The 23884-nt window shown below is 42.3% G+C and overlaps 1 protein-coding gene across 21 annotated transcripts in view; it reads right to left on the bottom strand.

Moving 5' to 3' along the window:
* APBB2 (amyloid beta precursor protein binding family B member 2) overlaps nucleotides 1-23884 on the bottom strand; it is a 214540-nt gene that overhangs the window by 137976 nt on the left and 52680 nt on the right. For 17 of the 21 annotated variants that reach the window (XR_010389082.1, XM_026093701.2, XM_064511241.1 and 14 more), the window contains one exon: nucleotides 5992-6098. The exons of 1 other annotated variant lie outside the window; for it this stretch is intronic. The gene's annotated coding sequence lies outside the window, so the exon portion shown is untranslated. Of the gene's footprint in view, nucleotides 1-5991; nucleotides 6099-9042; nucleotides 9064-23884 lie in introns of those variants that run through there. 3 more of the 21 variants (XM_064511222.1, XM_064511223.1, XM_064511227.1) reach the window with 2 other exon arrangements.

The raw sequence follows: 23884 nt of genomic DNA, 5'->3' as shown, positions 1-23884 counted from the left end.
GAGCCAGCAATGTGCCAATGGTATCCTGGGCTGCATCCTGGAAGAGCATTGTCAGCAGGTCAAGGGAGGTAACCCTCCTCCTCTGCTCGGCCCTGGTAAGGCTGCACACCTGGAACTCTGGGTCTAGTTCTGGGCTCCTCAGCAAAAGATTGATATGAAGCTACTGGAGCAAGCCCAGCAAAGGGCCATAAGGCTGATCAGTAGGGACTGTTAAGCCTGGAGAAAAGATGGCTGGGGGGGCAGAATCTTATCAGTGTATATAAATACCCAACAGGAGGCTGTAAAGTAGACAGAGCCAGACTCTTCTCAGTGGTGGCCAGTGACAGGATTAGGGGCAAATGGGCACAAACTGAAACGGGAATTTCCATCTGAACATAAGAAAGTACTTTTTCACTGGAAGGGTGGTTGAACACCAGAAGAGGTTGCCCAGAGAGGTTGTCAAGTCTCCATTCTCATACATATTCAAAAGTCATCTGGATAGGGTCCTGGGCAACCTGCTCTAGGTGACCTCGCTTGACCGGGTAGAGGCTATAGGGCCTGTAGTTCAGAGCCACAGAGCATTTGACACTTCTGCTTAACTGTGCTAAAGTGATCCAAACAACAGAAGGCACCCTGTGGTTGGCCGGCCAGAATTGTTCACGGGTGTATCCAGTTGTCCTAACAGGTTCAACTGTGTCAAACATCCTCTCGTCAGCTCCCTGTGGCATTCAGGCAACACCTTCCTTTGGGAAGAATGTAAAGAAGTATCAGGCACATCTGCCTCCACTCACCCTTCCCAAGCAGGCATTTCTACTACAGAGTGGCTTACACAGGGACAGTGGCTCTGATGGAAAGGTTATGATATGTGGAAAGGGACTCTCATGTAAACACATCTCATTAACAAGTGTGTTACTCGCCCAGACCAGGAGCAGGGGTCTATTTACTGCTCATACTTAACAGACAATTGTGGTGGCTGCCCTGGCCCTTGGTGCTCCAGCATGGCAATGGAAAATGATTTGTTGGGATTGTGCAAGACTTACCATGGGATGTTTAGGGGAGGAACAAGCATGGGAAAACAGAGAGAGAGGGGGATAAAAAGGGACAGGTCAAGTGTAAATGTGTTGCTGGTCAGTATGCTTCTCCGGCCATACCCTGCACCTGATCAGCACAGTCTCTGCTGTTGTCTCCTGAAAATCCATTTCTCTTTCTCCAGCAACTGGAGTGAGTCAGGGTACATATGTCAGTGTGTGATCACTAGCAAATACCAAGCTGGACTAGCCAGCAAGTAGAGCAAGCGGTTTAAGAGCCAAGTATCAAAGCAGCTATAAGGCTGGTCTGGATACCTGTGTCTGAGAAAAAACAACAACAAAACAACAAAATCGTTATCCCAAACAAGAACTAGCTGTTAATATATTCTCAACAAAACACTGGTCTTCAAATTATTTAGATCAGTTAGCTGGGTTTTTCTGCTCTGCCTTGAAAGAGGGGTCATACATTAACACTGTGCCCTAGCAGGGAATTTCAACTTGCAGCCTCTCAGCCCCTTCAGGGCCCCCCTTCAGGGCCCCCCTTCATGCTCCTCTAGGAAGCAATCAACTGCTGGATTCAATAGCAAAAATTAGATTCATCTTCGCCTGGCTTAGGGAACAGATAGCAATTTGGTTGATGTCCCATCATTGGACAAGCACTACAAGAATCCCAACTGGAGAGACAGCTCACAGCACCCTACAAACCCAGGAGGGCAGTCAATGCCTAGGGACAGGTGGGCCCACTGTATGACTTACTGTCCAGAGAAGTAAATAATTAAAATAATAATAGTAATATTGCCTAGGCCTTAAAATCCATAACTACAGCACACTGAAAACCAAGAGGAATAGCAGTGGCGATCTTCCCCATCATGACAGTCAGATGTCTAATTCCGAACAGACAAATTTTATGAAGAACAAAGAAAGCACATAGTTCACTTTTGTAGGAACTCCCCTCTCAGAACCATGGGGCCTCATGAAGAAAGCTGCATGCTCCCAGTCACCAACAGTTCTCTCAAAGATGATTTCATGGGTTTCCTATGTGGAAATCAGGCACATTCATAGCTCTGACTCCAGCAATATTTAAATAAATATTTAAACAAACACAAAGACTGTAGACAACTGTGGCACATAAGACAAGTGTCCGAATATGCCCTGTCAAGGTCAAAGATATGTCACCAACCTAATTTCAAAGAACACAGGCAGATGATAGTTCCTGAAATCAGCAATCAATTCAAAAGAACCTAGTGTCACGCAACCAAAAAAAGTTCATTCACTACAAGAATACAGAGTATTTCTATTTCTGTAAAATGGAAAAATCAGTTATTTCTAATAGAATCACAAAGCTGAGGTCTTCTCTTCCTATTACTATAAGAGACTGCAGTATTAGATGAGCAGTGCAACAGGCTGCAAGACGTTCTTCAAGAGCAATAAAGCCTGTTGTCCCCTCGATGCTATAAGCAACTCTACAACTTTTTCAGAATGTGATATTGGTGTGCAAAATTTTCTAATAGAAGACTCTGCAAACCTGTATACTCTTTTTATGGCCCCCTGAATATATTGCATTGCAACTCACTTGGAAAAAGCAAATTATACCCACTCACTAATAAAGTATTTACATTTAGATTCCAGCTACAGGCTAAGAAATACTAGTGCTTATAATGGACCAGAACTTGGAGAAATTAATGCACCTTTTTATGAGTTCTGCAGGAGGGAAGGGGAGCACTTCATAAGCCAAAGCCAATTGAGGTTGTACAATCTAGGGTTTTAGGTACTGACTACTCAGCATGACAAGTGATACAGTGAAATTGCAGTGGACTGAACACAACACAATAATACTTAAGTTATGGAATTGCCACATATCTAAAAAAATCAGAAAACTAGTATTACAGATCCTGGCCACATTAGGATTTCAGATTTGTTTGGCACCATGTATTTTTTTTTGTTCTCTCCAATCATCCAGCCACAAAGGAAAAGTAGAATAGGGGCAATAAAGCATCCTTTCTCTAGAAGATAAAAGGAAGTCCAGAACTGAATCTACATCACTCAACTCCCAGTGAAGTACTCTATCCCCTAAACTATCCTAAAAAGGCATATCTCATTCAGAACAGCAAATGAAGCACAAACACCCCAAACCTGCAGGTCTGCCTTGCAACCTGGCACCTATGATGACGAGCAATAAAGAATGCCAAATTCACTCAAGAGAGCTTAGAGCTACTTCTCAGTGTAAAGTATCTTTAGGAATTCTTCAGAATTAAAAAGTAGCATGTGCATACTTAGGCAATACAGACTGACCAACTGTAACCTCAAATATGGAAATAGGTTTGCAAGAACAGAGGTATAACTGAATTTTTGTGCTTGTGGTTGGCACAAGGATGGAGAAGCTATCAGATCAAGCGAGCTAAGAATTTCCCTGGGGGTGGGGACGAGCAGAGAAAGCAAGGAGGAGGGACAGACCAGCAAGCTATATGCTGGCGAGAGAACAGCTCCTCATGCTTGGCACCTAAACTCCCACACAGCTCTAGCTTCTTCAACAACTGATTTAAGAGTTGCTCCAAAGTAAATCTAAGCTATAGCACAGATCAACCTTTATGAGCCATGGAAATAAAACTAGTTCCCTGGGATTTCCCATGCTGGTATAAAAGAGATTCTGGGCCAATAAGTTTAAACTCAGTACCACTGACAGCCTCCAAAAGAAAAAGCTTTTTGTACCTAATAAATGTTAACCCAGCGAAGTCAGGAAAAGAATTAGTTTTTACCCTAACAGCATTTGTGATCTTAGAAAAGCTGCAGCCATCGCTAGCTCCACTGTGAGCGTGCTGCCCATGCTTCATGTCCTCAAGGCTGCAGTCTTCAGGACAGCAGCATGTTGAAAGGTCAGACACAGGCCTGCCACACTTCTCTGCACTCTGATCCAAAGGCAGAAAGGCTGGGATTAGGTATGTCCCCTCCCCTTTTCTTCTTCTTCTCTCCTCATTTCAAAGTCACATCTCACTAAAGGACTCTTAAGAAGTACTGACAGAGGGTCAGGTTGTTGAATTCACATCAACTCCATTATCTCCAAAATCAAAGATGAGTAATCCTTTTTTTTTCTTTATTCCCCCCCCTCCTTTGAACAGCTAGGATCTGGCAAGTCATATCGTCTCTGAGCAGTCGGTGTGAGGAGTTTCAGCTGCATTAAGCAATGATTGAAGCACTACTCGCCTCAGCTTGGCATCAAACCAGTCTACTGTGAAAAGCACATAATGTTGATTAAGGATTAGCAGGGGCTGTCACACAGAGCTGCCTGCAAGATACCTAGCAAACATCTAGAGCAGGCCAATGGCTGCACTCACGCCTTGACAGAGTGCCTCCTGACAATCCAAGCAGAGCTTGGCCAAGCGTTACACAGCGAGCAGTTCACCTCAGGATGCTCCAGCCCTTTGTGGAACTGAATGTAGCTGCAGAGAGGGGCAAGATGAGTTCAGATGGCCGGTCCTATTAAGGTAAAGCTCCTTGAATGGATAACTTCTCTCCCAGAAAGCTCACTTCTAGGGAAAAGACCAGAAACTTAGTTAAGGGAAACCATGGGACTCCCCCCCCCAATCAATACATAAGACAACTCAGGACAGTCCCCGGCCTTACGGGTTCTTCTAGCCAAAGGGAAAGGACCAGGGAGGGAGGAGAAATAAAAAATAAAAAAAAATAAAAAAACAACCCACACATGCCTTAAGAATGAGCTAGCATATGATACAATTGAGTAATGATTTGAATGGCAACTGTGTACGTTCCTGAGTTTCCATGTAAGAACTGAGTGTCCGTCAAGCATGTATAGATATCTTCACAGAAAAGAACTTGGAAAAGAAAAGCTGCATCATTAGTCTGGCTTCTGTGTACCACAGACCATCAAGTCTACTTGATTAACATACATGAAAATCACAAAGACTGGATCACAGACTAAGTGCTGAACCTTACATAAGCCCTTAAGAGCTTTCTCACTGTGCTAGCTAAAACTTTTGTGATAAGCAACTGCACACCAATGTGAGATCAGCCTTGGCTGGAGTCCCATCATTCTCACTGTGCAAAGACTACTTCCCTAAGAAATACTTTGCCTCACTGGACTGCAACTTTATCTAGGAGTTTAAAAAAAAAAAAAGTATGCAATGTCTGAAATTCTTCAGAATGAGAAGTCCTTTGTAAATAAAGAATTCTTTTGAAAAGTAGCATACAGCATGAGAGATCAGTTTCTAAATCACTGCCTCCACTGGGCACTAGCATTTATCCCCCCAAAACAGCAAGAACTTGAGGTACACTCAGTGTCTACACGGCTGGCATACATCTCAGCTTTGTCAACTCAGCTCCATCAGCTGGGGCTGTAAAAAAATGACTCCCCTGTAAACATTACATCTGCAAAACGCAGAAGAGTGCTCCTGCAGGCTGGCTAATGCACTTCAGGAAGGTGGAAAAGCAATCCTGACGAAAAGTCCCTCCCTCGGCTGGCACATGGTGCAGTTTCTCTGCAAAGCTCTGTTAACACAACTGGTTGCATAGACAAACCTAGAGCGATCCCAGCCCGAGTCTCCCAGCTAACAGCATTTTCTTTTTGGGCAGACAATGCCTGACCTCTCAAAAATCTCCTTTCTGAACATGAGAAGCCTTATGGCCTGCCATGCACTGGGAAGCGCATTCAGCCTGTCAGCTTGCATGAGAAGAGAGGCAAAGCCATAGTCCCCAAGGCTGCCGGGGAGCCTGCCACCGGATGGATCCCTTCACAGAGACAGCCTTGGTTGGTAACACAAAGCAGCTGCAGAGCCCAGCTGCCCTCTCCGTCTCCCTCCCACTCTGCAACCCACACAGAACTGGTTAAACATATCACCAGAAACTGCACTTCTGATATAAGGCACACTGAAATCCAGTAGGAGAGCATCCATACTAACAGATGTACTGATACCCCTGTTCCCTCCACCACAAAGGAGTTCCCCAGCCTCAGCAGACCCCCGACACGTACCAGATCACTTACTCTCCCTGTTCAGCGGCAAAAAGCTCATATGAAAAGCACCAGGTCCTCAGCACCAGCACCCACGGCACTCTCAGCTCAAACCGAAGAAGTCAAGGCTGCAAAACAGAAACATATGCCATGTATTAGAGTTTCTGCTTATGGAGAGCAAGTAAAGGAGGGATAAATGAAAACTACTGGATTCCTGAAGGTCCAAGTTAACTGCACCAAACACACCACCATGCTCCACCATACCAGAGTCAAGAGAAGAACCTAAATCAAGGAACCAGAAGAGCAGCACAAGCTGCCCAAGTAATCAAAATAACCATCCTTCGTCAGCCCCTTGAAATATGCCCCTATTAAACAGCGCACTCTCAGGAGAAGTAGGAGCAGAACAGAGGTAGATACACCTGGATCCATATATTAAAATGTAAGTAGAGGAAAAGGATCTTCCCAAACTGGGTGGGTGTCCTAAGCTGTTACGGAACGATGACAGCTCAGACATGTAAGGTACAGCAGCTGTGAAACACTAAATTCTCTCTCCCTCTGCACTGCATTAGACCTGTGGCTTTCCCATATGTAAACATTTAGTATTAGTGAGAAAATACCCATATGACTTTAGAAGATAAAGATGAACCCCAATTTATGAGAAAAGCAGCAAAAAACCTCAACAGATAGCAGACTCATAACCTAATATAGAAAATAAAAATAAAAACCTTTTTTCAATTTTGTTTGTGTTCAAAAGACATCAAGTCTATTATTGCAAAATCTGTATTCTGTCTCACAGTCAGATCCTAACCCTTTTGCCCTCTGCTGAAAGGGCGAGTCAAAGCTGTGGCTTTTGGTACCCAAAAATGCCCTGGAATCTTTGCCACAAACAGTCACAGAAGTCAGGTTATCTCCCCATCGAAACCTACTCCATCAGCAGACCTGTGACTCAAACTATGTTCTGGGATTTAATGTATTATTCAATTTTATATTTGTTCTCCCATCTGGAGAAGGTCAATATATAAGACTGAAGATCCAAATCTCATCTGCTATACAGTTTAACAAGAAGTTTGTTTTGTTTAAGCAAAAGCCAGACTCTAAATCAAGCCACACTACAGTCCATTTTAAAAAGAGATCTGTTTTTTTCCCCATCCTTGTTCTACTAGAAATTCAAGAACTATAAATCCTAGGAAGTACCAAGTCAGAACAGATCATTTATGAGAGATAAAAACACTCTCTCTAAAAATAGTATTTGTCATTTGGAAATGTGAAAGTGAACCTTTTTATAAACTGAATTAAATATAATTTTTAAGACTAAAACTCTTTGAAGAAATCAATACTCATTTTCATGCTAATAATGAAAATCTAGGGTTTGTTTTGTTTTTAAACTGCTCATGGAGGGAGGGAACAGAACAGCGCTTTTTAGACGAGCCCTCTAACCCCATTTAGTTGTGGCTTCTGTAACGGAGGATCAGACTTCAGTATTGGGGGGACAGAGCAGGGGCAGAGAGAGAGAAAACACACATTATGTTAACATTTGCATACCAGGAAAACTTCAAGAAACTAGCGCTTTCTTTCCATTTCTGAGCTCCATAGGTTTTATATAAACAAAGTTTTCTGGGATAAGTATTAAGGCTCCAGTCTCCTCCCCAGCTTGGGCACACATGCTACCTTTTTTCCCCTCTATGATTTCAAGAGGATTCTTTGCGAGATAAAACAGCCAAGCAGATGGATGCATCTGTGCTGCAATGGCTATTTCTATGGTTAGCCCTCTCCCTATAAATGAAACATAATTTACTCTAGACCAAGCCTAGTGTAACTGCAACAGAAACATTGGTTAATCCAAGACAAAATTGGGACAAGACAAAATTTCGATCCAAACTAAGACAGAGTCAGCAACCAGTTCTGATACAGAGCTTTTTTTCTTGCAGAAGATCACACTGAGGCTTGAAATACAAAATACAGCTCTTGAAGTTAGGGATAACTAAGTCATCCAGCAAAACAGCAGCAGTCAAGGTAGAAACCTCCCGCCACTACCTTCAGCCTCAGTCAATGACATTTTTGCAACATTGCTGACATTTCCAGAAGTGCCTCAGTTATGAAATAAAACTGCTTGCAGCTCTTCCCCCCCCCCCCCCCCCCCCAGGGCAGATAGGAGAATAAAATGTGGTTAAATCACAGCTTCTGGGGGAAAGGGGAATTACACAAGGGCCTTTAGAAAGTACTTGTGGGAATTCTTCCTAGCAGAAGCAGACACATCTGACCTCAAACCCAAAAAGATACCAGTAGCTGTGGCATAAATTCCTGAGACAGTGCTACTGCATGCCCAACATGTTACATTTTCCAGCTGGGAGTATTTCTCCCTACAGTCCTTCCCTTTTCTCCACCCCATTGCTTGCAACACTTCCAAAGCCCGCAGATTTGTAAACAATCCTTGGGGACCGGAGAGAGGAAGATCTATTTCATTTTATTTTATTCCTGGTTACAAATCTTAACCTCCCAAATAAAACCGCAGACATCCAGCACTGCAACAAGGTCACTCTCCCAGACCTATACAAACTAGAAGAGTTCATTTAGGGCTTAATCAAAAGCAGTAAAGCAGAAGGCAGTAACAGGCAGGCACCAATGCCCTCCACCGAAAAGGCATGAGCAGCACCGAAGACCCACAGGCGACGCAGCAGGAACACACTGCTGCAATTAGCTGAAAGAAACAACTGGCTGGTCCAAGCAATACTTACAGAAAGGCAGCTAGATGCAAGTTTGAAGGATTAACTAGACTGCATTTCCTTCTTTTATAAGGATGCAACGACAGCTATAAATGCCTAACATGGGGCTAGATGTTGCTGCGCACACTTGGATTTCCACAGGACACAGCCCTGCAATTCATAGCTCGGCTACCCCGAGGAACACCGACCTTACAGACACCAGCACGCGACATGATCTCGTGCACGTCACCGAACTGCAATTGAGGAAACAAACAAGAACAAAAACCCTAAAAGCGAACAGAAAACACCAGCTGGCAAAGAGAAAGGCTGGGAGCCACCACCACCGCCGAGGCACTGGAGCGAAGCCCACCTTTGCAGATTCCTCAAAGCGGAGCAAGATTTCCACCTGACCCACACTCCTCACAGATTTCTGGTTTCTAACCCTCAGACCAAAGCTACTTCCTCGAGGTTAGGCAAGACTGCTGTGATAGCAATCACTGCAGCTTTTCTCCCTGCTGCAGATTGTGCTCATGACTGGCTACTTCTAGCCAGGAAGGAAGAAGGTTATCAGGTTTTTCTCCTTTTCAACAAAAGCTCTTTGCCAAAAGCAAGGATAAGTCTACCTTAAATAGAAAAGGGGCAGGTTTTCTGTGGCCAAGCTTAAACAGGAGTCACTCAGTACTGAAATAGATGTTATGCCTTAAGAAGTCTTTTCTCTGAAGCACATATTGTGCAGACAGTATGTTTTACAGCAAAGAAATTTCATTTTTGTTCTTGCCTTTAAATTCGACAAAACCATTCCAGTGAGGTTTTCAGATATGCAGGCAAGCCTACTTCCGTTGACTTAAACAAGCTCTAATTTAACTCCACTTAGTCTAGAAACTGCATCAGACAAAATAAGGAGACTGCCCACCAGCTCTCCCCCTTCCCCAGAGAGCGGCACCCGGGGCTCCAGGAGGTCGGTGCTGGGATGTCGTCTCTGTGGCCAGCACCACATTTTCTTCTCCTTCCACCCCTGAGGAGCACACATGGTAGGAAAATAAACTCACCTGTTAGCATTAGGGAATACCACAAGTTTTAAGGATTACATCGCTCCTTCTGTATCTTTTATAGTAACAGCTATATGTTCCTAATACCCTGCAAATGAGCCTGCAGCAGGGAGGAACTTGGGAGGGTGTAACAGCAGCAACGTGCAAGTTGGCAGGAATACAGCTGCTCTGGGAACAATAGCTATAGATTTCCCCGACTTCTGTGCTTTTAGAATTAAAGTACCATTACGAACTTAGGCAGGAGAGTTTGTGGATATTATGGGTGTGCAGTACTCAACATATACTATGTTTATAAAACTGATGCAGCTTTCATACTCCAGTTACCTCCACAGACACACAAGTATGCTGCATTTATGTTACCAATTTGGGAACTCTGCCTCAAATTACCTTTTAAACAGAAAGTGCAGGATCTCAGTGCACCTCTCTCAATGAAAACTTCCACTTCTTCCACCAATTTAAAAATAGAAGAATGGAAGAAGTCCAGTATATCATCAAAACTTAATAAGTACAGCGTGGTCATCTATTTTAGAGATGACTGACTTTCCTTCTGGACAGTACATTATCAATTTCTAACTCAAGCCTGTTGCACAGCGCCCTGCTAAGTCTAACACAACTGCCCCGGGAACACTGGCCGCTGGATTTTTTTGTTCTGGGAACAGAGGAGAGAAGGAGCTGCGGGATGTTTGCCGTTTCTAGGGGCCTGAGTTTGGAAATAGTTCAAAACAGAACAAGCAAACAGAAATGATCATTTTCTTAAAACAAGAACCCTGGCAGGTATATTAACGAGTTGCACTTCAGTTTGACACATGCGAAGAATTTTCCTGACGTAATGAAGGGTAAGAGAGTCATTACAGAGGGCGGGGGGGGGAGAAAGTGGCTGTCACAGCCTCAAGAATTTCCTGACATTTTTAGTATCTACCTTTTTGTGTCTGGAAAAATTGCTTGGCTTCTTTGACAGCAGTTTTTGCCAAATCTGCAGAAAGTATTTTACACATTAACTCACTTACTGCCCTAGAGGGCTGAAAGGAAAAGAGCAACATTTAAATGGTATTTAACCTTCCCAAATTTTTGAAGCACAATTTTTTGAAGGTGAGGAAGATTGGGGAGAGTAAGGCTTTCACTTTTCCCAGTCTGCCTCCTTCCACTCAGAAGCATTTCTTTCACAATTAGTGGCTAAAACTCAGAAACACAAATGGCACCGTTTTATTTATGAGCTCTGAAAAATGCAAACAAACAAATTAAGAGGTTCAGTCAACCATGATTTGCAAGAGGGGTCCCACCCTTCCCCTTCCTGGTTAACAAAATATGCTGGGAAATGACCTTCCAATCCCTACTGCTGGAATTATTAGGCTTCTTGAAAAATATCTCAGAAGAGATGGGCAGAGCTAAAAAACTTTCATTTCAAGCTACTCTGGATCCAGTCTGCATTTTCATTTTGGCAAGTGCCACCCTCTTTCCCCCCAGTTATTTATGCAGACCTCCTCGTACACCGTAACCATTCCCAAATGTGGGGGTGTTATTCCGGTCCTCCGGCTGCAAGTTTTACCCCTATCAGAATTCACCTCCTGTTTCTCAGGGCAGCGGACATCTTCCACTGTCCGGCCCTGGCTCCAGCTCACCTGGTCCCTCCAGGTCTCCTGATTCTTTAATCAAAGCATTCTCATACTGGTGTTGCTTCCATAGTGAACCATAAATCATAATATCCTGCTAGCAAAACCAATTATGGAAATACAACAGCATTATAGCCTGGGGGAATTGATATTTCCATTGTTTAGTAATTAAGCTCTCTAAAGCTAAACCAACTACCCAGGATAAGCAGCTCTTCAAAAAACACAGTAGCGGTCCTGGTCCTCAGCCTCGACACATATATCCAACATACAAAAATAATATAACGGTCTTAAACCTTTGTGACAGGCTCCAGCTATAGCAGCAACCTCTCAGCTGTGCTTCATACCCCACCCACAGCAACAGGAAGATTTTGCTATTCAAATAGTTTCTCATGTTGCTCTAACAATAGCATCAACACAAGCCATTTATTATATTCCTTCCATTGAGCATCTGTGCTGCAATTTCATTCACTATTTACCTTAGGCTTCTTATCTAGTACTTACTGATACCTACCCTTTTGGTCTCACATTTCTGAAGTAAAACCACTGATTGTTTTACTGCCCATACTGCAATTCTGTCCACACAAACGTTACCTGCTGGGCTGCTGAATCCTGCCCCGCAACAAGGAATTAACCCTCTGAATTAAAATGCGAAATCCTGCAAGTACAGCAGGAAAACAGTTATGCAGAGGCTTCAGCGGGTGGAAGGAAGAGGAGGGGAGCACAGGAACCTCCTATACGCATTCCCACGTCTTCTCAGGCAGGCAGCTTGCAGTGCTATGAGCATCCCCTGAATGGGGGAACCAACCCCTCTCCCCCCATCTCTGTCCCTAAACCTACCCCCTTCCTCCAGCTTCCAGCAGCACTACAACCATGCTTGCTGCTGCAGCACTTGCAGCAACAACAACAAAAAGGACAGAAAAAAAAAGACAGATAAACAACTGCTTTTGCAAAACAGCCTGAGAAAACACCTGGGCTGAGGCTCACCATTTCTGGGTTATCACGCCAAAAGCGCAGCACAACGCACAAGGGGGTACGCAGAGCTGCAGCCAAACTCCCAGAGCACACGCAAGCACTGCAACATGTTTTCCTCCCAGCGGATGGCAACCAAGCCATATTTTCCTCTTGCTCATCCCTCCTGACCCAAGCTTTAGAGCCCACAAAAGCCCAAAGCATGATCTGCTGTTACTACTTAAGCAGCAAAGCAAGAGCGCCTTGAAAATGCCCAAGTGGCCAAGTTAAAAAGAATGAAAAAAAGTATCAGAAATGGAAATAAAGCAGCCTTAATTAACAGTTGAAAACAAAGCAGCTGGGAATTTCTCGCTGAGATCTTACTCTTAACAGACCACAAATTCAGCTATTCGGCTAGCTGAACCCTTCTCTGCATGCACAATAGGAAGCAACATTTTTTTCACACAGGCATCAAGTTTTAAGGAAGGAACTGAAGGCCTGACAATTCATGCTAAAGTACATGACAGAGAGCAACTGCACGGGCTGGAAGCACCCAAAGGTGTCACCCAGAAGCTGTTTGAGAGGAACATTCCCGTACGATTCACCTTCTTGGCAGACACACCGTACTGGAGACCAGGTTGTACCTGTCACTTAGAGAAAGACCAGCGGGGGATGAGCATTCAGGTCACACACACCTTTTCTGTGGCAACCCACAGCACTACTACTCACGTGATAAACACCCACGTCACAGCAGAAGCCAACGGCAATGAATAATGCAGGAGATTCAGTCACCCTGCCACGTATCACACCCATGGGATACAGAGGCAGTATTGTAGCTTAACTTATCCTTCCCCCTCCAGGGCACAGATATGTTCTTTGGATATTTTCCTCTCCATCTCCTGTTCTGCGCATACATTAACAGGTAAAACCCAGCAAAACAGGATGACTTGTTGCAGAAGAAACAGGGACACAAACAGAAATGCAAAATACCCTCACAAGAGGATGTTAAAATACCTCATCTGCTCAAACTGAAGAGCTCCACAAACCAAGCCAGAAATACTGTTTTTCCAGCAAGGTAGCTCTTTGCTCACATTTCCTAAGAGAGATACTTTCCTACCATCGAGCTCCAAGACAGCAATTTCACAGAGCATTAGCTAAACCAGGAAGAATTAAGGATGAGGCCTCACTCAGCCTTAACTTGTGGCCTTGCCTGAAGGAAGGCAGGTTATTAAAAGTACACTGCAAAATTGAAGGGAAATCTGCATTTGAGTCAGCTGCTTTTTTACAAATGCACTTATCACCTGTGCTCTAAGCACAAATCCTCCCATTAATGAGTTAGGAGAAGTTCACGTGTTCCTATTCTGAATACTGTTATCACTGTACAATTCTCCCTCACCTCCCTCGGTGTACACCACCGCTTTCTCGTTTCTGCAATACACCACAGGATGCTCCATCCTACAGGTATCCTTGATACCTGAAATGCCAACCAGTTCACACAGGCAACCCCTGTCTATATGCCATGCCATACAGCACTGTGGGACGAGGCTTTCGGCAGTGCTGGCTTGGCAGCTCTGGCATTTCCTGCACTGGACTGTCCTGCTTAGCCGACCATGCTGCTGGTATTGCTGGCCTCCACCCGGTTTGCATATTAACCTGGACATCCACTCACACTGCAGCTTTATTATGCCATCTGAAGAGTCTCATATCTGCATTGCTTCAGACTGTATGAAGATCCATATAGGAAGATGTGTCCAACATTCATGAAAGTGCAAGCAGCTTTTCAGACTGCACACTGACAAAAATGCAGAATAAAAGGCTCAAGTCTCCAGTCACAGTCAATGGTTTTAATAATGCTATTACAAATCCTTATAATTCTGGCTTCAAAACCAGCTAAGAGATAATGAAGAACCTTTAACTAGGAATTATGCAATGAGTACGAACCAAAATCACACCGATTCTGCACACCAGAACAACATAGTCAAAACTTTTTGCACAGCAGCTGCTTAGCTGTATAAAGGAATCGTCTCCTCTACATTACAAGCCTCAGCCCATAACAGTTCTAGGAAACAAACAAAAATACCCAAGCAACCAAAAGACTTCACAACTATTTCTTCCACATTGTAAAACATTTTGTGCAAACCTCTGAAGCATTTGGGATATCTCATTTACATACGGCCTTAGCAGAATGAAGCCAGAGCCGTTGTAACTATCAGACCTGTCTCATCTCCATGATCTCCAATACAACTTAAATAATTTTGTTAAATAAAACAGAGTCAGCAAGTGCTGGGATTACTTCTTGCTCAGAATAGCTAGTAGTTGATGGAAAAAATCCTAATTTAGTTTATTCCTTTATTAATCATCTTTGCTGACTCACCACCCAGTGTTGATAGCTAAAGGAAGTAAGGCGGATGAAAAATACAGCAATTCTCACCAAGGTAAAAGATATTTAGATTTTTTTTTTTTTTTTTTTTAAGTGAAGGCTGCAGGATACTAATGCTATGCAGTATTTCCACCATTAATTGATCTCCCTATCAGAGGTAAGAAATCAAGCAATAACCTGACAGAAATAAAATAACGTTCTAATCATCTTCAGAAATCAAATGTACATCTTCCTACTGTGTCAGAACATCAGCTAAGAGATTAAAACTTCTAATAGTATTAATTTCTTTTTGGTTTTGACCAATTTGAAGCCACTGCTGGAAGAGATCCTACAGTTTTCACTTGAGTGGAAAAAAAATAATTAACTATTGCAGCAAAAACAGGAAAAACAAGATGCATACATTCCACAGAGTAGAAATTAGGAGGACAAACTGACACAAAATCATCAGCTACAGAAAAGTCAAGACAACCATTACCTAAAGAGCAAACTCCAAGGATAACTACCAGAGGACAAGATATTTGATAATTATAGACAGATGTGCTGTTTACATACTACACATTTTTTTTTTTTTAAATCTAGAGCAAATAAATTAAGAGCAACGGAAAGCGTTACTTTGACTTCAGAAGAGTGTTCACTAAATCTCTGCAGTAAATTGTTCAGAGCTTCCCGAAACAGTCCTATGGGCATCAAAAGTACATTCCCCCAAATTTAGTCAAGCGCTACCATTTTACACACATGCGTGTTCTTAACTTTCGGACAGTCACAGAGAAAATATGCTATTCGAAGAAGTATATGCTGAAGGACAGCCTGCAATGTCTCTGCGTTGTCAAAACATAACATCTCTCAGTAGTCGACTTCTGTTCGTGTATGATTACACAGCCAAGAGACACTACGTGCTCGTAAGACTGGATGCGGCAACTATTCATAGGATGAACAAAAAACTCTACGGTGATTTTTTCATTTCATCCGTGCAACTCTGCCCCCCACTCCAAAAACCCCGACACACAACAGAAGAACAAACCACAGACTTAGAAATGCAGTTACTTGATTAGGAAGCTCCTTCAAAACAGGAACACTGAAAATGTATTTTTATTTAACAAAACAACAACAAGCCTGCAGAGCAGTTAATAACTATATCACTGTGCCAAAAGCGTGCTCATTCAGGTTCTTCCCAAGTTCTCCATTCCTAAGGTTTTAAGAGCTCGATTTTATTAGCAAGTGTTTTTGTAAACTCATCCACACAGTGCAGCTACGTCTTTGTTTAAGCAGAAAGCTTCTAAATGGACTCCATGAAGTGGAAGGAAGTTGTCATACAGGACATTGCACATAACTTGATTATATTTCCAAACGGTTATACTTACACTTCACATCAACACCAAAATGTTAAACTACAGAAGTTAACATGTTAGAGCAATATTTTTGAGTCTACAGTAAAACATCTTGTAAATTGCTACAGACACTTTCTTAAAAGCACAGGAAATACCATGCCAGAACAGACTTGACAGTAGCTATTACCAGATGCTTCAAAAGAAAGCAACAGCAGCTAACAAAATTAAAATTCATCCTAATGTTCCCTTGTCCTAGTTCACTTATACCCCTATTCATAGCCAGAAAAGATTAAAACCTCCTATTTCTACACTTAAACTACGGCCTAGACTCCAGAAAAGCCCATTGATTTTTTTTTCGCAGGTTCTCCAGTTTACGCAGAACCATCTAAGCTAGCAAGAACCCGAGGAGCCTCATACATAACCACAGTACAAGGGATCTCAATCAACATTGTGCTTCCAAATTAAATCTAACACAGAATAAGGATGGGCTTTCCCCCCCCCCAATAAAAAAAAATTATCCTAAATATGCACACCAGTGTTTTGTCTTGGTGCCTACCATCTCCCAACATGCCCATCTGTGCTGCATCAAGAATGTAAACTTTGTTTAGCATTTTGCTTGGAGGAATACTGCAGGAATTTAGGGTCAGCAGCAGCCACAGGCTATAAATTTACTCAAAACAGTAAGTTAATCAACAAAGCAAAAATGTAACCTCTTCAGTAGAGATGTAGAGGCTTGACAACTTATTAAATGAGTGCCTGTAATGACTGGAAACTTGAGAGCAATTGCTGTCAGTGCCAGAAAAGTTACGGAGTTTTTCTGTGTATTGATCCTCTCTGACTAAGCTGTGACAAAGATCCAATTTTTTATTTTATAAAACCTTGCAAAGAAGGTGCTCTACAACAAGACGTGAAGCATGTACTAGCCAGAACGATGGAAAGGCCTGTGGAAGCCTCCAGTAGATCAACTGAAATTTAGCCACTGATTTCACAGAAATCAGATTTCACAGATCTTGCGACAACTAGAAAAGTAAAATCTGAAACTCTTCTGGAGCTTAAAACCCACAAAAACTTTGGGCTTAAAAATATTTCTATGCTATATGCCACCTCTAAGAGTCTCAGAATGTGTTAGAATACAAGCGCTGAATGACAAATTTAAATCTTGGTATTACTGTGGTCAGTGACTTTATGCTTAACATAAATGGTTGAAAGCAGGACCAGCTGAAAATCAGAACATTAAAACTCTATCAGACACTTCAAAACCTAAAAGCTTTTAGAAGTTGTTAGAAAACACTGAGAAGTGAGCAACTACAGCCCAACCTGAAGTCCACACAAACCTAGAGGAAGAATTCCTGTTGTTTCCAGTTTACTCAGATAGGAAGCCGGCTGCACGCAGAACTAATGGCAAGGGAACCAATAGCTCCAAAAGTGCCTTTTAGAAAACATACATATATTTATATGTCATAAAACATATAAATATACACACACACAGATTTTATTTATATATATATATATATATATATATATATATATATATTCACACACACACATTTTAGATGCCTGCAAAGCCAGCCTACTTTGAGCCTTCATTTAAAACCATCAACTTAGTTCCATAGTGGGTAACGACAGTGAAAGTCACTACTTCTATTAAGCACAATATAAACTTAAAATGTGCATAAACTGGAACTCTCTCTAATTTCACACAGGCAGAACTGAAATGAAATAAAAAGTCCTGGGCTCAACAAGTTGAACTTTGACTACAAATATGTAGTGGTAACTTCAAGCTTAAGAAATTACTCCACATAAATTCAGCTGCAGGAAGTAAAGGCAAATGCTGCTGTTCCTCAGCCGACACGGTGAAAGGCTTTACAAAAGGGTACAGTTTTACATCTCCACTGACCTAAGCCAACTGTCCCTCTTAGCAGCAGTTGGCCTATAGACTGGCTCTGCTGTCTCGTAAAAGAAAAAAAAAAAGAAAAAAAAAAAAAACACCACATGCTGACAGGACACATGCTACAGCTGATGCAAATTCAAGCACAACCCTCCCCAGCCTGTCCTCACCACAGCTTGTCCCATCACTGCCTTACTCCCTCCTTTGCTGGTCATCCCTTTCCTGACCCTAAGGCTGGGGCTGAAGGGAGGTTTCAAAGCCACAGGTTGTCTGGATAAAAGCTGGGCCAGAGTAATGCTTTCTGGGGGGGACTGAGCAGTTGGGGCAGGAATTCAATTTATTTTTTAGGGGTTAATCTAATCACTACCTGAAAGGAGCACAACCGCTTGTCCCTTGTGCTAGCTCCGCCGCTCACGTGATGAGGTGGATCAGCAAGCTGGGCAGACTGAAAGATCATCTCTCTTTTTAGGGATTAGTTTTCACTTGGGTCATCAAGGCAATCACTCACACAGTGGACCACAAGAGTGCCAAGGACAATGTGAAGATGTGTTGCTGTGGTTTGAAGAAGGATGATCTTTAACAGCTGTTCTCTGTGAGAGCCTCTAACCACCTAATTGTGAAGCTTAAAATGATGTGAAGCTGTGCCTGTAAACTCTCATCATACCTTTAAACCTCACTGAAACATGTCATATCCAACACTTGCAACAGGCTAAGGGCACCACCAGCACTGATGATCCAGATGACATGTTACCTCACCAATGCATCTGACTCTTATCCTGGCCAATCTGCATTATCATTTAAAAAACAGAAAGCCACCACCATATTTCTCACTAGGGACTTACCTGAAAGCTCACCGAAATCCACATACGATTTCCTGTAAATCTCAAACAGGGTTCAAATAAAGCCAGTCAGGAGCCTGACCTAATCTCAGCACAGACGAATGGGTCTTCCCCTCTTAAAGTCCAGAATCACCGTGCAGCAACTGTCACAGACAGCACGGCTCAGTCCTAAAAACATGGCAATGGAAAAGAAGGGCACCCCCAACCTCTGCTTAAGCAAAAGCCCCCCAAAATAACCTAAAAGTATCTAGCATATGCTGTCCACAATAGCAGGCTGTGAATAAGCATTTTTACACAGATACCTTTGTCAGAAACATCTGGGCAATCTCCAGAAGTCTTAGGGGCTCAGATGCAGAGGGTAGGGTGGGAAGGGCAGCAAAAGGTTTCACTTGAAAAGCGTAAGGAAATGTTACAAGAGTGCCTATTCACTGGACACCTGGTCAGAAAAGTATTTACCTGACAAAGAGATGCCAGTACTACTACAAGCCAAAGGGTTTGTGCAATAGCCACAGTAATACTGCAGTCAGACTAGAGATGAAGCTCAAGAGTGCACCAACCTTTAAGTTTAAAGACAGCTTAAGCTTAGAAAATATAATAGAAAACAAGGAAGTGTCCTGCTTCCCTTAAGAAGGGAAGAAAAAAGCACCACAGGCAAAGGCACTTTCAGTTACTCTAAGTTAAACAGTGTCTTAAAGGTGTTTTGGTATAAATGAGGAGAGCCGTGTTTGCAGCAGTAGTTAGTAGCCAAAGCCTGTTCCCAGTGAAACCAGTGGGGCTGGGATTCTGCTCACCGATTTTTTTATATTTCGGTTACCTACACATTTGCTGACTATCAAATCTTAAAAGAAATCAATGCATTTTTTCAAAAAAGAACCCTCCATAAAAGATTTCAAGACAGTCGTGTTATTTAAAACCCTCATCTGAAAGGACACTTCAAAAATCTAAGCAAATTCATGCTACTAGTCATCCGCCACCTTGCCTTCTGGGGTGTTACCGATAATCTTGCCAATTATTCCTCTTTGTCTGTACTTTGAACATCAGCAAGCTATCTTTAAGTGAGTTCAAAAGCTAACAGTAAACAAACAACTCAAACTATTCTATGTTACCAAAAAAAAAAAAGGCACAATTAGTATAAAACAAGCAAGTATGTTTAAATCCTAATGTACAGGGTTATTAAAAAAGCCCAGTTACTGCCATACAGCAAGTAAGGCAAAGATACAAGCTCTGTTACTCATTGTTTTGCAAGATCACTGTATCAAAACAGTGGAAAATACCCAATACTACGCACATACAACACAAAAGCTCTCACGCTTGAAGACAGGAGTATCCCTAACTGAGCCGAAGTGAAATGTGCACTTCAGGTAGACAGAGCAAAAAGCAGCAGCAGCTTCTCTTCCTGATGCCACGTAAGAAGTCAGCGATAAAGAACATAGTAAGAGACACACACAGTTGCTTTTTTTTTTTTTCTTCTCCTTTCTAGAGAGTCTCAAAAAGGCTTACAAAAATTCTGTAAAACCCACGAAACATAACTGGGTCAATTCTGTGAATCCTGGCAGCCAGGGGAGGAAGAGACTGTGCTTTGCATAAGCCGAGCAAAGATTTTTAGCACGATGTCTGAAACAGACTCCAAGAGAGGAAATGCATGTTAACTGAGTCATCCAGTGCCTTAGCACTGTCTCAGGTGAGAGGGGCAGCAAGGCTCCCAGGGCAGGCAGGGGCCTCAGAGCTCCGCTCCTGTGCACGGCAGCGGAAGGAGCAGCCAGGCCGGAGCAGACCTTGCCGCAGCTCCCTTGCTATGGGATACCTCTAAGCAATTACCAGAAACAATGCTTGCTGTTTCTGCTGTGTACATCCCTTATGTTATTGCTCAGGCTTCTCAAAAAAGACAGACTTGGGCGGGGGGGGGGGGGGGGGGGGGAAGGGGGGGAGAAGAAGGGGGACATCACTTTAGCAAGTTCAGGACATACTAAGAGGTATCCCTTCACAAGCTTTTTGTCTGTTGTAGTGTCAGTGTCAAAGGATGCAAAAAGCCAAGGTTACATTCCTGTTTTCCCTCAAGTCTGTTTGCTTTTTAAATTCCCAGAATTTCACTGAAGTCTGCTGACAGACTGCTTATGTGCCAGCAGATACGCAAGGCATTCCCAGCAGGACAGATTCTGGCTCACTGCTGTACTTGCACTTTGACTCTTTTCAGGCCTCCAGTGCCATTCGACAAATTATAAACCAATGTGCCTTGTACCGTGGGCTTTAACAGCATCCTAACCAACGGAGAACAGGGCACTGTTTTTTTTAACCCTAAGAAAGTGATTAAAGAAACAAACACGAGAAACTCCAGGTCACCTCGGGGGGGTGGGGTGGGGAGGGGGGAAGTAGAATTCATAGCAAAGGACTAAATATCATGAAATCTAATTATGGTTATTTTCTACTACAGCTCGTTAGTTACTACAGCTATTTTGTGCTGCTGACATAGAGGCTCCCAGCACAGTTACTGACAAGACTACAAGCTTCAGTGTCACATCTTCTAAGAAACACGGATATAATTAAATATGTAAGACAACACAGGTTCAAAGTCTCAGTATAGCAACTACGTATTTCAAAATTTATTCTTGGAGAGTTTAACCTCCACGTTATATTAAAACAGTGAGTAGCTGCTTATAACTACACAGCATATCAGTCTGCCTTTTCCAAACAAATTTGGTTTTAAACAATGACTGCATAAAAAAAGTACAACTGTTGCTTTAAAATTAACAGCAATTTTCTGACACATGAAATATGGTTGATGGCATAATTTGACTCAATTTAGACAAAGCCCCTCTTTTCCCAATGAAGACAGGCGATACCATACAAGTTTGGAATACCGTATTGCCTCTGCATAACCGCAGCGAATGCAGTTCCTTCACAAAGAACTGCTGAAAACACTTTTCTTCTCTATTTGTCTATTGGACAAGCAAAGCCTTTCCTAAATCTTAGTAAATAAAACAACGAATAGAAAACAGATCAAAAAACACAGATACCTTTTTACTGCAGACTTGCCCTGTGATACAGAATTTAGCATATTCAGCCATATCTAGATACAATAGAGCCCTGTCCAGAATAAACCTCTTAATAGGTGTTTCTTAAAGGCAGCAGTCAGATTTTATGCAAAAAGAAAAGGTGATGGTGACTACTGGAGATAACGGAGGAACACCAAATACCTTTGGAAAAAAGGCATGAAGATACTACAGAGATCTTAAGACAAGTGAATTTTTATCAGTTCATCGTGTTAAAAAGTCAGATTCTTTTGCCTTAACATGTTCCTAAAGTCTTAATCTTTTCTTCAGAACTATAGTTTAGCAAGGATAGGACTTTTCCTTTATTCTGACGATAAATGAGTACAACCATCCCTCTTTTGCTACCCAGTACAGAAGAATCCAAGGTATTGTCCCAACTTACCTCGTACTTACAGGCATCTGTAATTTTGGATGCATCAGTTGAAGCAGTCACTTAAGAGATTTCTTTAAATACTAAGCTAAAGGAAAATCATAGCTGAGGCTAACCACAGAGTAATAGCTCAGAACACTGAAAGAAAAGGATTTTCTTTTAATGTTAATAGTGACTTCTACCTTGTACTAACTGTTTAAACTTTCTGTAAAAAGGTTTATAAACCATCACAAAAAACACAAGCACCACAAATAGCACTGTTAGCATCTCGACAGGTGTGTTTGAACAACCTGAGATGACCTGTAATGCCTTTCGCAGATGGATTAATAACTCTTGCTTCGACACTGCTTCGAGGCTCTGACTGTCCCTCCATATATCCTGGGCACAGAAACCCGAGTAAGAGGTGTCCTCCTCTCCACAATTTTCTAAACAGAGAACTACGGCAAGGTACAACAAACTGATAAACAGGCAAACAGGATGCGGCAAGAGACACGTGAAAACAAAGTCACACATCACTCATCAATAAAAAGCCTCAACAGGCAGAGAAAGATTCAGACTAACAATTCTTATGCCAAATCCCCTGCAAGATAGGACAGATCTTTAGGAATCTTCATCCACATAAGGCAGGCAGGGTCACGCAAAAGCCTACTGTCATCTACTGCTGCAATGCAACTTGCTGCCTAGAATCCCAGATCTTTTAATACTCATAATTCCTAGCTTATAGAACTAGGAGAGGCTTGTTGAAAGTCTGCAAAGCATCTCCAGGCCCACTGATGAAAGGTAATACGCAAGTATGCTTTATCATCAGTAAACATAATCTATACATGTTATTTTGTGCTCTTACGGTCTCCATTTCAAATGAAGGCAAGGCATTTTACAACAAAAAAGCTGTATGTAGATTGTTTTATGTGATAAATGAAGCACCCCCTCCAGTAATTTCGGCTAGCTAATAAGAAAAGTCTACTGTATCAATTTAATCTCTCAAGGGATGTGAGTTAACAGTAATCAATCATTTGAGCTGAGCAAAAAGCTAAGGTTAAGATTAAGCTTAACTCTTAGAAAAACCAAGGGTCTACAAATGGTCCCAAGCCAACAGCAGTTCTTCTAAAGCCATTCATTCAGTTGTTCTATTTGGTGAAACACAACTGTTAACAACAATAAGGCTGAAAGAGAACAACTTGTAAACTAAGATATAATGCATATATCAGAGTCCATGACTGAAGGAGGTAAGGGGTTACCACATTATTTATTTATTTATTTAAACAGAGCTAGTCTTTCGTGTATTCACTGCACTAGCTCACTAGTGATTAACACTGCAATCAACAGAAGCAATTCCCAACAGCAAGACATCTCAAGAGATGGTAGTTTGGACTCTTACTCATTTTATTACTTTACGGTCAAGCTGTGTGCAAACAAGCAGCAAGTAAGAAGTCAGTTTCTTGTTTTAGATCAAGAAATAAGAAAACCATCTCAGGAATGATCAATTCTTGAGATGTCAGGAATCACAATTTTCCTTTAGCATTGTGGGAAATGATGCTCTATCTTAGAAGGATAGAAACAGATCCTTACAGGACAATATCCAGCAGAACGAAATAAAGTTAATTGAAACACATCTATTTACATGGGCTTTTCCAAAGCATCTAACATCGATGCAGAACTGCATAAAAGGGTGAGCCTCTCCCGCTCAGGGGTAAGGGAGAGACCTGAGCTCACGCAGAACAGCCCAGCTCTCTGCCGGGACAACGCAGCT

Source organism: Dromaius novaehollandiae, chromosome 4 (genome assembly GCF_036370855.1).
Source record: "Dromaius novaehollandiae isolate bDroNov1 chromosome 4, bDroNov1.hap1, whole genome shotgun sequence".
Classification (NCBI taxonomy): domain Eukaryota; kingdom Metazoa; phylum Chordata; class Aves; order Casuariiformes; family Dromaiidae; genus Dromaius; species Dromaius novaehollandiae.
This window is presented reverse-complemented; position numbering and strand designations above follow the sequence as displayed.